Source organism: Eulemur rufifrons, chromosome 2, assembly GCF_041146395.1.
Source record: "Eulemur rufifrons isolate Redbay chromosome 2, OSU_ERuf_1, whole genome shotgun sequence".
In the NCBI taxonomy this organism is placed as follows: Eukaryota; Metazoa; Chordata; class Mammalia; order Primates; family Lemuridae; genus Eulemur; species Eulemur rufifrons.
This window is the reverse complement of record NC_090984.1, coordinates 39,882,093-39,896,577: the sequence shown is the minus strand read 5'-3', so window position 1 is coordinate 39,896,577 and position 14,485 is coordinate 39,882,093. Positions and strand designations below refer to the sequence as shown.

Sequence of the window (14,485 nt, the reverse complement as noted above, 5' to 3'; positions counted from 1 at the left end):
TAGGTGATAACTTATTTAAAAGCTGTGTCCAGTTTCTTCAGGCTATATAGAGGTAGAAGACTCTCCCCCAAGTAGCAATAACTTTGTTGAGCTGAATGATTGAAGCCTTCAAATAAAGGAATAACTGCTACAGAAATTCTTTCCTTCATTTTGAACAATTTAAACTGTGTAGTCAGAATTCTGAAACTTTACATACCCTTGAAATACTATTCACGTACAAATAAATGCTTGTCTTCCAGCCAGACACAGGCTCCATTTTCACATACTCTAGCCATGGTAATATTTTATTTGGGAAATCATGAGACAACTCATAACTTCTCCTGCCATTAACATTTACACATCAAGTACCAACATTTCTTTAAAAATGTTTTTTAATTATTAAGGGTACATGTGTTTTGATGCAGGCATACAATGTGTATTAATCAAATCAGGATAATTGGGGTATCCATCACCTCAAGCATATATCATTCCTTATTGTTGATTATAGTCACTTTGTTGTGCTATCATATACTGTTCATTATATCACATTATATTTTTGCACCCATTAATTATCTCCACTTTATCTCCCTCCTCCCTGCTACCCTTCCCAGCCTCTGGCAACCATCATTCTACTCTGTCTCCATGAGATCAATTGCTTTAATATTTAGCCCCCACATAAGAGTAAAAACATGCAAGATCTGTCTTTAGTAACTTAAATTTCTTATAGAATGCATTGTAGGAGAGAGCTGTGGTATCAAGAGGACAAGAAAACTTGTATTCAGAGTATATATTACTACAGAACATTTTAAACTGATAATAGCTTGTAATTATAAGCAATAGTAACTTTTATACCTCCTATCTTGTCTGATAATATATTCTGTATACTAACAATCTGACTATATATTCTATGTGATAGAAGTCACTAATTTTCATTTTTCTGCCAACAAGAAAAGTATACTTTTGGGAAAAGGATTGAAATACTCCTAGAGATACTTTTTTTTTTTTTTTAATCTAAGACTTGATTTTCTCCCAATAACAATCTGTTTGCTTTCTAAAATGATTTTCTTTTTTCTTTTAAGTTTAATAAGGAAGATGTCTAATGATCACTGCTATTTTTCCCAGAAAAAATAAATGCTCTGATCTGTGTGTATATTATTATATTTAGGTAACACTGTCCCTTATTTTTGATATCTTTAATATGTTTTACACATGAGACATCATTATGATCTTAAGTAAGCTAGCTAATCATCATTTGCCTTAAAAAAATACCTTACTGGCTGGATACTTAATAGTGTTAGTTATACATTTGTTTTAGTATAGTTTAATTCAAAAGAATCCTAGCAGTATGGTATAAAGCTCAGATTTTCTAGTTCAGATAAGTTGTCAAGACCTCTGTAAGCTATTTGGCCAATCAAGTTGCAGACATTCATTTTAACTTTTGTTCTGTAAAATTATGTCATCAGATGCAATTTGTTAAAACGAATAAAGATGAAGGCATTAAATGGACTACAAATGATTCTGACTTGTAAACTAAGGAGGCCTCCTGTCCATTGCCAATCAGATTATAGGTGATATCATACTTCCTTTCATTCTCTCAGAATTGCTCTTAGAGCTAAATGTCATCATTAGCATGTTGTTGCTAATGACAAAAACAAGAAGATATATGTATCAGAGGTGGGCAAGTCTTTGGTGGTTCCTTAAACTGGTTTGAAAAAAGAAGATAGGGAAAGAAAGAAAATTAAACCAACATGTTACTCAGCTTTGAAGGTAAAACCAGGAATGGTTTCCGTTTTAGCACTTTAACAACAGACAAATATAAAGTTTATAGGCAGATAGGACAGTATTACTAATTCTACATGAAATTGGGAGCTAGCTACAGGTTACTGATATGTGTGTAAATGTCCGCATTTATCACTAGAGTGACTAAGTGCTTTACAAAGCTATTCTGTTAGTCAGGTACTACAATATTAGGAGAAAAAGCAGGCCAATTACCCCATTCAATATCATTTCTTACTTTGTTCATTTGATTACTAATCATTTGTATTAGTTTTCTGAAGTATTATTTCATAAATCTCACCAGCACAATGATACACCCAGCTTTTGGCAGGTAGTCTTATTGTACAGAAGTTATCAGTGGCATATACAACCTTCCCCTTTCCACTTTGCCATGAGCGCTTTGTGTGTTATAGGCAGAGAGTACCATTTCCCTATACATAGCCGGGCTGTCCAGAATGTATCCAGCCAGGTAACCATTCTTACTGTATTAACAATGGCTGGATACTTTCTGGACGGCCCTCATATATAATGCACAAATACATTAAGAACATTTAAGAATTATATAAAATTGTACATTACATGAAGTAGAGCCATAAAGATTATCCTAAATGTAAGTAGAGAGCAAATGCCTGCAGAATGAGTCCTGTAAAGTACACAGCCTATGTATGGGATACATAATTTTATTTTAAGTTTATATTTCCTGCAGGATGGTAGCAAACATCTTTTCCTACCTAGACGCAAAATATATTTTCCAAAAATATTGACATTGCTCACTGCATTAAGTTTAAATTAAAATGCTTCCTATGCCTATGTATATAGATAGTAAAATTACTTGACAACACATTCCATTTTTTAATATATCAAAATGTTTCCAAGGTAACATTATTAAAATGCTTATACCACAGTCCCTAATAACATCAAGCTCTAACATGAAGATACAGAGAGGGCAGAAAGATTTCATCCCATCAGTGGTTTAGGTGCTCTTCCTTTCTTCGCCTGGTAAATTCATGGCATCTTTCTTGGCATGTTTATGATGGCATCTGCAATCGCTTTGGCTTTGACTTTAAGGTCTTCCACCATAATGTCCACCTTGTTAGGGACAGGTGTGGGTTGGCAGCGCTAACCACAAGAAAAGAGGAGGGGGGCGAAGTATCTGTCATCCCTCTGTCGTACCAGCTCTATTTGCGATTTTTCCGAGCAAGGAGCAGAAGAACAGGGACAACACCCCTCAGAAATGAACCCTGGCAACCTGGGACTTGTGCTTCAGGAAGAAAGGCTGACGATGTGCTTATAGAGCAGTCCTGCCCCATGAGACTGGCCTGGGGCCATGCACCACAATAGGAAGCCACACTTGGCTTGTAGTAGTGGGGAACCATGTCAGGAAGAGATCAGAAAATTCAGCTATGCTGAACACACCGTACGCTATCCAGTAGGTCAGCCATGGGGTATCACCTTCTTTGCTGGGACTCTCTATGGCTTTGATTGAGATGTAGGCTGGGTAGCCAAATCCTATCAGATTGCAGAGGAGAGCGGCTCCATGACTGAATACCAGGCACGAGGCCACCTGTCTGATGACACCAAGTGTGATGGAGCCTGTCTTGGCCATAAGCTTGGCCAGTCAGTCATGCGGTTTTCTCATACAGGAACCAGTTGAACCTCTTCCTCCTCCTGGCCTCAGACATGGCAGGAGCTCATTTAGCATGTTTTAAGGAAAGTGAGACATTCCTTGGGCTGGGTATGGTGATAGCAGTTAGATCAAAAGAAGAGAATCTGGAAGGGGAAGTGAGATTCTGGGAGAAAATGTTGGGAATATTTAAACAGTAAATTCTCCCCTCTACCCTTTAAACAAGTATCTCCTACCAGAATTTTATTTGCTTAAAATTTGGAGGATTTTAAAATTCTGTTTTAATAAGAATGATTGGTTGTTCACTTTCAGTCTTGACTTTTTTTTTTTTTTTTTGCTTATGTTTTGTTTTTGCTTATGAAAGCCACTCAATTGCAGAAGCAACAGGGAGGCAAATCAGTGAAGAATTGAGGTCCTATTTGTGCTACTCTCACAGGCTAAGCTGAAGCTCCAGGGGGATGGGCAGATATTTGGCCCCAGGCCCGGTTTTCTTCCCATTGTCAACAAACTGTTTATTTCCCTGCTCAGATTCTTTTTTTATTTTCCTCATCCTCTTATCACAAGTCACACTTATTAACAGCTTATTAGCAGTCTTTTTAGTTAAGACAGAGGTGAAAAATAGTATCTCAAGCTTCAACCTTTCATAGCTTATAAATTCTCCCACTCCCTCAGAGGAGAATCAGTCCATGACCTTGATATTTTTATCCCTGACTAGTAAGTCTTTTTAAAGTCTATCCCTTGCTATGACAGCCAAGGCAATCCTGAGCACAGGGACTATGCCAGTCCTTGTAGCTCATATTACACACTGTCTAAGGCTAGTGGAGACTGTGCGCTCCCATTGCCTAGTGACTGCTGGGTCCCACAGGGACTCAGAAACTGGCTGTTTTCCAAAGCAAGACAAGTGCTAAAGTAAGGATGGTGAAGCCAGATGTTTGTTTCTGCAGGTACCTGTCATTGGAGAGCCTCCATCCCACACACCGTGGAATTTATCTGGTAATGTAAGTCATGGGCTGGTGAATTTTTGAGGGGCATTGCATAGAGATTTAGAGTACTTCTGAGAAATACGGGACATGAGCAATTTTTCAACAGTCACAGCATATGTGCTTACATGGCTCTGCAGGAGGGAGAAGTAAGCATGGGATTTCTTTTTCCTATCTTAATTTTTTTTTTATGATATGTGGAGGTATAGGAAGCTCTATAATGTGAATTTAACAATGTGGAGTTGAATTAAGTATTTCCTAAGATGCCAGTTTTTTTCTAAAGTTGTGCAAATCTCACATTTTCATAGTAGCACAGTGTTATGGTTAAATGTGTGGGTTCTGGGTTTGGTTCCTGACTTGGACACTTAATTAGCTATGTGACCTTGGGCAGGTCATATAATAATTATAATGTCTCAGTTCCTTTCATTAAAAAGAAGGCGTTAATAACAGTGTCCAATCTGTAGAGTTGTCGTGAGAATGAGATGAAGTAGCATGTTTGGTCTGCTCAGAGGAATGCCTGGCACATCATAAACGTATCTGGTGTGAACATCACAAGAGCCTACTTGTTTTCCTAGGTGACCATGTGTGACTCAGTGAATCAATGCTCTTAGGATAGAGCTCCCCTGGTTGAGTAGTGAATTAATTCCCTGATTGGAATCAGGGAGAAATTCTCAGAGGACAGATTCTTGGAGCTGCTTGGGTGTTGATTTCTAAATGAATGCAATTAAGCTCATCTACATTCCAGGTCGTCATATGTCCATCTCCAATACACCAAGTGATAGAAGGTACATAGCATATAACTTGATTGTCTTATTCTAATAAAATATTTGCTTCTCGCTGTATAAGGTCATTTAAGAATAAAGACTCCAGACATAGAGTTTGGAGGAGAATATGAAGCATTCAATAGAGAATGCATGGAATCTTCTCCAAAAGAGAACCATTTATTTTCTCAAAACACATTAACTGAATATTTTGCATGTTCCAGGCCCTCTGCTAGGCTCTGAGGATAGAATAGTGAGCAAGAAGACATGATTCCTGTCCTCTCAGGGTTTGAATCTAATGAAGGAAACATTTTTAATAAAATAGCTGCACAAATAAATAGTCACACATCTAATACTAGCTGCAACAATAAATGTGCATATGCCATGAGGGTTTAACTATGGAGAGTAGCCAAGGCAAGAGGCTCAGGGAAGTTTTCTGGGGAAGTACTACTTGAGATGAGTTTTGAAGGATGAACAATACTTTTAGGGGCCCGGGGTGTTTTCTAGACAGTGGGGAGAGCATCTGAAACAGCCTGTGATAGGAGGGGAAAGGCTCATTGGAATGAGAAAGCCATGCCAGGATAGTTGGAGCACAGTAATTGAGGCATCTTCTTTTTCTTTCTCTTTTCAGGCAGGAAAAATTGTTCTAGAATATTTATTCTGGCTGTGAATGGGAGAATTGAAACAATGTCTTTGTTACTTTTACTCTGCAAATTTCTCAGGGCTGTAAAAACTGCTTCCAATACTGGTAAAAACCTTCCAAGTTGCTTGGTGGGCTATTTATGCTTATTATAAATAATCCATTTATAATCAATAAGAAAAAGGAGCTGCCATATTATTTATATAGCTCTTTAGAAAGAGGAAATTCACATCTGTGTCTTTATGTCAATAGAAGGCATTTCATTTTCAACTTATGAGCCAAGGAAAGCAAATATAAATACTCTGGTTGATATTAAAGTTGGCCAATTCTCTGTCGAGACTATATATTGCATATGAAAGGAAGTCAAATTGCTGAAACATCTATTATTCTCAGAGCTCTCCAATCTAATAACTTCTTTAGTGGGATATCAACTTTCTAAGTGTCAGGACAAATTACAGCTATATGTGACTTAATCTTCTTTGGGCTATAAAGGACTCAAAATACTTGCCCTTTCACTGTGGCATGGAGCTAGTGATGGGCGGAGTTTGCAGTGCTTTGCATCCATACAGATGAACATGTGTGATTAATGGGTGCGTTATGGGCACCTCAACGTTTTTATGGCACTTTAAATTTTCTAATGCATCTTCATGTGTCTCATTGTATTAGGAGTCCAGTGTTAGAACCAGAATGGACTTTAAGAGTAATTTGGTCTAAAGATGTTTTTAATAGAAAATGCATGAGTATCATATAACCTAAGGCAGTATTTGCTAACTGTAAGTCATGGAATTAGCGGGTCATGATATCAATTTAGTGAGTTGTGACTAGCATTAAAAAATTGAATAGAATATATCGTAATGCAGTAAGAATGATGTTGCTTTCTGACACTTTTGTTTCAGTAATGCTTTTGTTTGTAAACGTGTTTATTTGGTCATGTTTGAAAAATACTATAATAAAGTAAATAATGATGTTATTGATTTCAAAAAGCCACAGGCTTGGTGAACGGTTCAAACTGCAGCCCTGTAACCTACTAGCAAAGTGGCCTTGGGCAAGTCATATAAACTCCAACATGGTCTCTTCATTTCTAAACTGGGGCTGACTAATGCCAATTGTGGGAATCTGGCTTGAGTAATAATTGAGAGCATGTATGAAAAAGGTCGCAGGAGATGCTTACTCTATATAAATATTTTTAGAAGTGGAACACATGTTCACACCCAAACTGAGAGACAGGAAGGCATACAAGTGAATGGCCAGGTATCGTTGACTTAATTATACAGGAGATGAAATGGAAGCCAATAGGGGCGAATGGCTTGTTCAAGAGCACTTAGCAAGAATGAATGACAATCAAATCCAGCTCTCTTGACTGTTAGTCTTTCATATTTACCTCCATTCTTGTCCTTCACCTTTGGAATTTCTTTTTCTGCCTCAGGTTCTCCTCTTCGGTGATTTATTCCTGTGTAGACTGAGCAGAAAATAAATAGCAACACTGGCTGGGCTTATTGACCTGACCCTCTGACCTCAGAATAACATGCTTATGCCTTACAAAGGACATCCCTAACCATAAGCTATTGACTTACAACAATAGAGCACACAATATAGAAGAAAGATACTAAACTGGATGTCCAAATATCAGATTTTAATAATTTTTAATTTTAGTGGTTAACCATGTGATGTAAAATAAGATAATCTTTGTCATATCAAAGAAGATGATATTGAACTAGGCTATAGCTAAGAACTTTTCTACCCTTAATATTTTGAGAATATAAATGCCCATTACTTACCAGAAGCAATTATCAGTGGTGAAAGGCATGAGATGATCTGTAGTTATTATTTACTAAACCATTTTATACAGTGTTATTATTTACTAAGCCATTTTATACAGTGTTCTGAGGATTTTTTCTTTCTATTAAAATATTTCTCTCTTAGGCTGCTAGAGCATTCCCATGAGAATTGATGTTTTTATTTGTACTTATAGGTGAGCTGCAGCAGGAATCAAATACTACCCTTTCTACTTTTTGTTACTGAACTACTACCTAATCTATAAGATCCAGATCAAATGACATCATTTCTCTAAAGCCATCCCACCTACCCAGCTGAAAACAATCACATCCAAAGCACTTAGTTATACTATCCACCGAAAAGCAGTGTGATTATTTGTTTATGTGTTTGTCTCCCAGACAAGACTGATTGTATCCTCAGGATCTAGAATAGTGCCTGGTACACAGTAGATGCCCAATGGTTATTTACTGGATGAAAAACTCTGGAAAAATTCGATAAGTCTCCATGTGTCTGTCACTGAATGCACAGGACAGAACAATTTTCACATTCTTCTCAGATGGTCTTCATTGCATATTCAATGCTATGCTGTGTTTATGGTAGAAACAATAATGAAGAGGGTTGTGACCTGAGTAACCGACAAAATAAATTGATAAACATTTGTAAAATGTAAGATATTATTAACCTCTCACATTTATATTTTATTTTTATAAATAAAATAATGACAAACTGCACTATATTTTTAGTTTGTGGGTAAGGTTAAATTTTAATTTGGGATAATAATTTAGGCAATAACACTGGTTTATGGTCTTGTATGTAATTTAACTGAAATAATTATTTAATTTTTACTGCTAATTTAGTAGACTTGATGTGCCGTACATACTGGCTTTTAGTCAGAAAAATCCAAAAGCAAGAAGTATCCTCTCCTAATCCCAAAGAAAGCCTAAACTTCATTTGATTAAAATCATAAAATTTGAACACTGAATCGTCAGATTATTACAATCAAAGTTTACTTCTTTAAGCACAAATAAATTCTGTTGATTTCAAAAGTTAACGTTTTCCCCCTTTAAGAGGAAATGATGTTTATAGGCTGTGTGTTGAGAGCGTTTGGTTATATGTGTTTTCTTGCCTGCCTATGATTTAGAAATCCAAGGTGAGATGGGAATTAAGCTATCAATAGAAAATTGTGCTTTCACAGCTGTTCTGGGCCAAATATTGAATCAGTGTTCAAGCAATGGTTTTCATACAGAGAGAGCAGCACTTAGTTTCATGGGGAATGTCCCAGAACAAAGGGAATTTGTTTGCATTATTTTGTGTTTTCAATGGAGGGAATAAATGTCACCAGGTGATTTGATTGGCTATTCATGGACTTTTATAGCAATTACATTAGATTCTTACTTCAGATAGAAAGCATCTAATACCTATCTCTCATAAGGTAGGTATCTTCCCAAAATAAAGACAAAGCACATAATGTTGTATCTTTTCATGCTACAAAGAGTTAAGCAGTCTGTAAAGGAAGAAATGAAAACAACACACTTTGTTTGGGTCCTGTCAAGATTTCAAACCCTAAAGGGTCTGTGTTTGGCAATACAGCCTCTCCATCCCCGGGGAGAGGCTTGTTTTTTTGTTTTTTTTTTTTTTTTTCTGTAGCAATTAGCATTTGCCACACACCTGGACTTGGAAGGACTTCTAAGGTGAGGGAAAAAAAACTCATTTTAAAGGTTTGGTATAAAGCCCCTTAGTCTAGCAGAATAGAAGTGTTTTTGCATGTTAAATTATGGTTTTTCTTAAACTCTCTGGAAAGGCAAGCTAGCCCTTTTGTTTAGATTTTAAACACACAGCTTTCCCAGTAAAATTGCAGGCTCGGAGAGTCTGGCTGCCTCATTTAATTTGTAGTGTCAGGAGAAATAATCCCTGGTGAAAATGTAAACACCAGACGATTATTTACCAGTGACACTGGCTCTGAGCCTAACTTCAGGTGTCTCCAAAAACTATTTTTTAAAGAAAGGTCTCCTTTGTGTAGATCTGATGAAAAAATCTTCATGCCTGACCAGGTGCTTTACTTTTGTGACCATTCCTGGCTGGGCCTGTAAAATATGAAGCGACATTGCAGACCAAGCTTTCTTATCTGGCTTCAAGGACTTGGTGCCCTTGAATAGCACACACGGATTTTGGTCACACCCTGATGGGAACACAACGTATTGTAAAAAGACACCAGTCTGGGAGTTTACAAGACATATTTGTAAGCAATGAATGCGTTTGATCAGGAGCAATACTATTTTTGTTTATTAAAACAAGATGATTTAGTTGTCTTTTTTGAAACATTTTGAAGGAGGAAGTATGGATCTTGCAGACATTAAAGCAGAGGTACTTCTTGAAAAAGGTATAGGGGGGAAGTATCATTAATTTCCCAGAGTTTAACTGATATAAAATGGTCATGTTGAAGGGAAGGTCTGTGATTGTAGACAAAAAACAACATAAAATTGAGAATTGCAAGCCTGGATTTGAATAATGACTGCATGATTGATTCTAGGGAAACCATTTGACTTCTGAAATCTGTTTTCTTACCAGTAAAGTGGGAATACTTATTTTTTTGTCTTTTATTTTATGGATCAAATCAAAATGATATAATATGTTTAAAAGTGTTTTATGTATATTAAGGCAGTGAAATATTATCACTATTGATATTGTTCGGAGAGGAAAGAAAGAACGTTGAGAATAATTAAATACAAATATTTGTTGTATGCTATGTTCCATGCTTGGTATTATGCTATGTGTCATAAAAAAACACAGTCCCTGGCCTCCAAAAGCAACCCTGATAAGGAAGGTAGGCTTGTCCAAAATATAATTGCAAGGCAGTGAGGTAAATGAAATGAGAGATATCTAGCAGGTTCCCGAACAGTATCAAAAATGAAGTAATTTGGCTTGAGTGAGTCTGGAAGGGTTTAAAAGGAATAAGATACCCAATCTTTAATGCTTGGAGGAATGGTGGAAGTTTACCACACATTACAGAGAAAGAAGTGCATTCCAGAGAGAAGGACATGGAAGAATAGGATAGCAGGACTGGGTCAGCGATCTGCCAATAGCTTTCTATGCCTAGAGCTCTGTTCTTAAATGGGATAAAATGAGTGAGTTGATGCTAGACTGGTAAGCAAGTGCCAGATTATGGAGGGTTACTTTCCCTGAGTAAGCACTTTCCTCCAGAAAAAGGTTTTAAGCAGATAAGTGTTTTCCAATTATTTAACACATGCTTGTACAGTACTGCACTTTCTATATTCCAGGTACTGTTTTAAGAGCTTTATAAATGTTAATTCATTTCATCCTCATAACAAGTAGATGTTCTTATTTTTATTTCCATTTAACTTCTGAGGGAAATGAAGCACAGAGAGAGTAAGTAACACTCCTAAAGTGACATACTCATAAGTGATGGAACCAGGATTCAACCTTGGCTCTGAAGTCCACATTCTTAACTATTTCACTATGTGGCCACTCAGGATTATTTCCACGTTTAAGAAAGATCACCCCAGCTACAATGCAGGGAATGGATTGGCGAGGAGGTGAGGCTGCAGGCAGGGAGACCAGTTGGGATGTGGGTGGAAAAGTCCAGACAAGAAATGATGCATCAGTGAGGTAAGAGAGAAGGAATGGATGGGTTCAAAGAATATGTGGGAGATAGAATTGACAGTAATCAGCATAGACTATGGAGTGTAAGGGAGAAGGAGGTAAGGATGTCAGCTTTCAGGGTTGGTGATGATTCCATTATCAAGGCCGGAAGTACTGGAGTAAGAATGAGAGGAGACTTGTCATGCGGATTTTGAAGCAGCTGAGGAATATGCAGGTGTTATGTGTGGAAGGCAGATGCTTATGTGGAGCTAGAATTCCAAGGAAGAATCTGAACCTGAAATTTAGATTTGGTAGCATCACTAGAAAGCTATGGGTCTAAATGTGATTTCTTAGGGAAGTTTTAGAAATGGATCCCTACTGATTTAATCTGGCTTGCTGACATAGATATTTGAGTTTGCCTCTTTTGGCATAAAGTGAGGAGAGCAGAGGGCTTGGAAAAGAACACTAGTGAGAATCAGCTATCATGGTGCCTTTCAGAGTAGAAGAATGAGAAGAAGCAAAAGGAATGGTAGAATGAGCGAAATCATATCAGTGTATATTCTTTCAGCAGTGAGTTGAAATAGACATGTATAACTTTCAATTACAACTTTATGCCTTCACAAATAATAGTTTATGAAAAAGAAGGATAAAGGATGTCTGCATGTTGAGCATTTCAGTGTAGAGATAGAACGTCTGACTATTCAAAAACAAAGTTCTGTTTAAACTCCCCTGGGAAGGCACTTGAATATTTACTTTCATCTTTGCTATAAGAAAGTGTCACTGTGGGCTCTTGCAGTGGGATTAACATTAACAATACAGTGTGGTTTACAGAAAATAGCTTTCCAGGGGCAGGCTGGGGTGTATTCCTGGAGGCACTGCTGCTTTCACAGAGTGCTGGGGAGGTCTAACTTACTATTTTATCCATTGTATAAGTAATCTTAACGTACAAGAGATTTTTAATGTCCGTGGAAAAACAGACAATTTCAGGGGTGGGTCATGCCCTTTATGTTCTCTTTGGGAAGACTCCAGATTGAAATTCAACCCTGAAGGAAGGGGTGAAGTTTACATTATGACAAGAATCATTGAAGAAAAAGATCATACTTAGTGTTTGCTGGCAGATTTTATAGGGAGTTCATCTCATTGTGCCATGCTATTTTGAAATGCCACTAAGTAAAAAAATGATATTACCAGGATTTTTTTGATGAGTGTAATTTTATTTTATTTTATTTTATTTATTTTTTTTTTTTTTTATGTGCTATGGTTTGTGTTAGAGGTTAGGGTTAGGTTTACTGGTCATGGTTAGGGTTACGTTTAGGGGTTAGCATTAGGGTTAGGGTTAGGGTTAGGGTTAAGGGATAGGATTAGGGTTAAGTGTTGGGCTTAGGGTTAGGGTTTAGTGTTAAGGTTATCATTAAGGATTAGGGTTAGGGTCAGGGTTAAATGCTTGGGTTCGGGTAATTGTTAGGGTCAGGGTTTAGGTTCACGGATAGGGTTAGTGTTAAGGGTTACGGGTAGGTTTAGGGTTCAGGGTTAGTGTTAGCATTAGGGCTTAAGGTTAGGATTAGGCGGTAGGTTAGATTTAGGGTTAGATCTAGGCGTTAGGGTAAGGGCTAGCGTTAGGGTTAAGAGATAGGGTTAGGTTTAATGCTTAGGATTAGGGTTAGGGTTTGGGGTTAAAGTAAGTGTTAGGGGTTAGGTTTAAGGATCCAAGGTTAGGGTTATTTTTAGCTGTAGTGTTAGGGTTAGGGATAAGGGAGCCCATTAGCATTAAGGGTCTTCCTTCCTGTAGGGTTAAGGGTTAGGCTTAGAGTTAAAGGTTAAGGTTAGGGTCAGTGTTAAGATTTAGGGTGAGGGTTAACGGTTAGGGTAAAGGTTAAGCGTTAGGGTTAGGGATTAGTGATTAGGGTTTTTGGTTAGTGTTAGGGTTAGCGGTTAGGAGTAAGTGTTTTATGAAGGGGTATGGTTAGAATTAGGATTGGGGTTAGAGTTAGGGTGAGGTATAGGGGTTAGGTTTAGGGGTTAGTTTTAGGGTAAAAGGATAGGATTAGGGTTACGGGTTGGGCTTAGGTTTAGGGTTAAAATTTACTGCTAGGGTTAGGGATAGGGTTCAGGGTTAGCTTTAGGGGTTCTGGTTAGGGTTAGGTGTTAGGTTAGTGTCAGGGATAGGTCTAGTCGTGAGGGTAAGGTTTAGGGTTAGCTTTAAGAGCTAGGGTTAGGTTTAATGGTTAGGATTAGGATTAGGGTTAAGGGTTAGGGTAAGGCTTAGGGGTTAGGGTGAAGGGTTAGGGTCAAGGGTTAGGGTTTTTGTTAGGCATAGCCTTGGGGTTAGAAGTAAGGGTTACTGTCAGTGTTAGGGTTGTAGGTAGGGTTACGGTTAGGGTTAGCGGTTTAGAATTAGGGTTAGGGATTAGGTGTCACAGTGATGACTAGGAGATAGGGTTAGAATTATGGGATAGGGGTTGTTCTCAGGAAATGGGTTATGCATTAACGTTAGGATAAGAGGTTAAAGTTAGGCGCATGGTGAGGTTTACGTGTTAAGGGGAGAAATAGGAACAGGGTTGGGTGTTATGTTCAGGGTTAGGGTTATCTGTTAAAGGTATTGTTTATTTTTTTTATTTTATTTTATTTTTTTTATTTTTTTTATTATATATATATTTTTTTTCAATTTAGTTTTACAGAATCAAAGAGTCTAACAGTATATCTTGTTAGATACAGTATGTCCTCATAATGTATACATTATTTCTTGTACAATGATATGAAATAATATGGGAAATATTCATGATAAATTATTAAGTGAACAGTGCAAGTTAAAAACAATAGTTTCATATTTTTTTCCCCACCCCCCCTTTCCCGAGTCAGCACCTTCAAGTGTTACCACTCCCCAAACGGTGTGCAATGCACTCGTTGTGTAGGCATACCCCCATCCCCTCCCCCACCCCCCACCTCAGTCTGATGTCCAATTGGTGTCATTCCCAGATTTGTATTTAGGTGATGATCAGGGAAACCAATTTTCTGGTGAGTACATGTGATGCTTGTTTTTCCATTCTTGGGATACTTCACTTAATATAATGGGTTCCAACTCTCTCCAGGAGAACCATAGAGATGTCGTATCTTCATCATTCCTTATAGCTGAGTAATATTCCATGGTATACATATACCACAGCTTACTAATCCAATCATGTATTGATGGGCATTTGGGTTGTTTCCACATCTTTGCTATTGTGAATTGTGCTGCTATAAACATTTGGGTACACGTGCCTTTGTTATAGAATGACCTTTTTTCCTTTGGGTATATGCCCAGTAATGGGATTGCCGGGTCAAATGGCAGGTCTACTTGAATCTGTTTAAG

The 14,485-nt window shown here is 37.5% G+C and overlaps 1 pseudogene; it reads right to left on the bottom strand.

Moving 5' to 3' along the window:
* Window positions 1-2,728: 2,728 nt before the first annotated feature.
* Window positions 2,729-14,485, bottom strand: part of LOC138397935 (receptor expression-enhancing protein 5 pseudogene) — a 37,518-nt pseudogene continuing 25,761 nt past the window's right edge.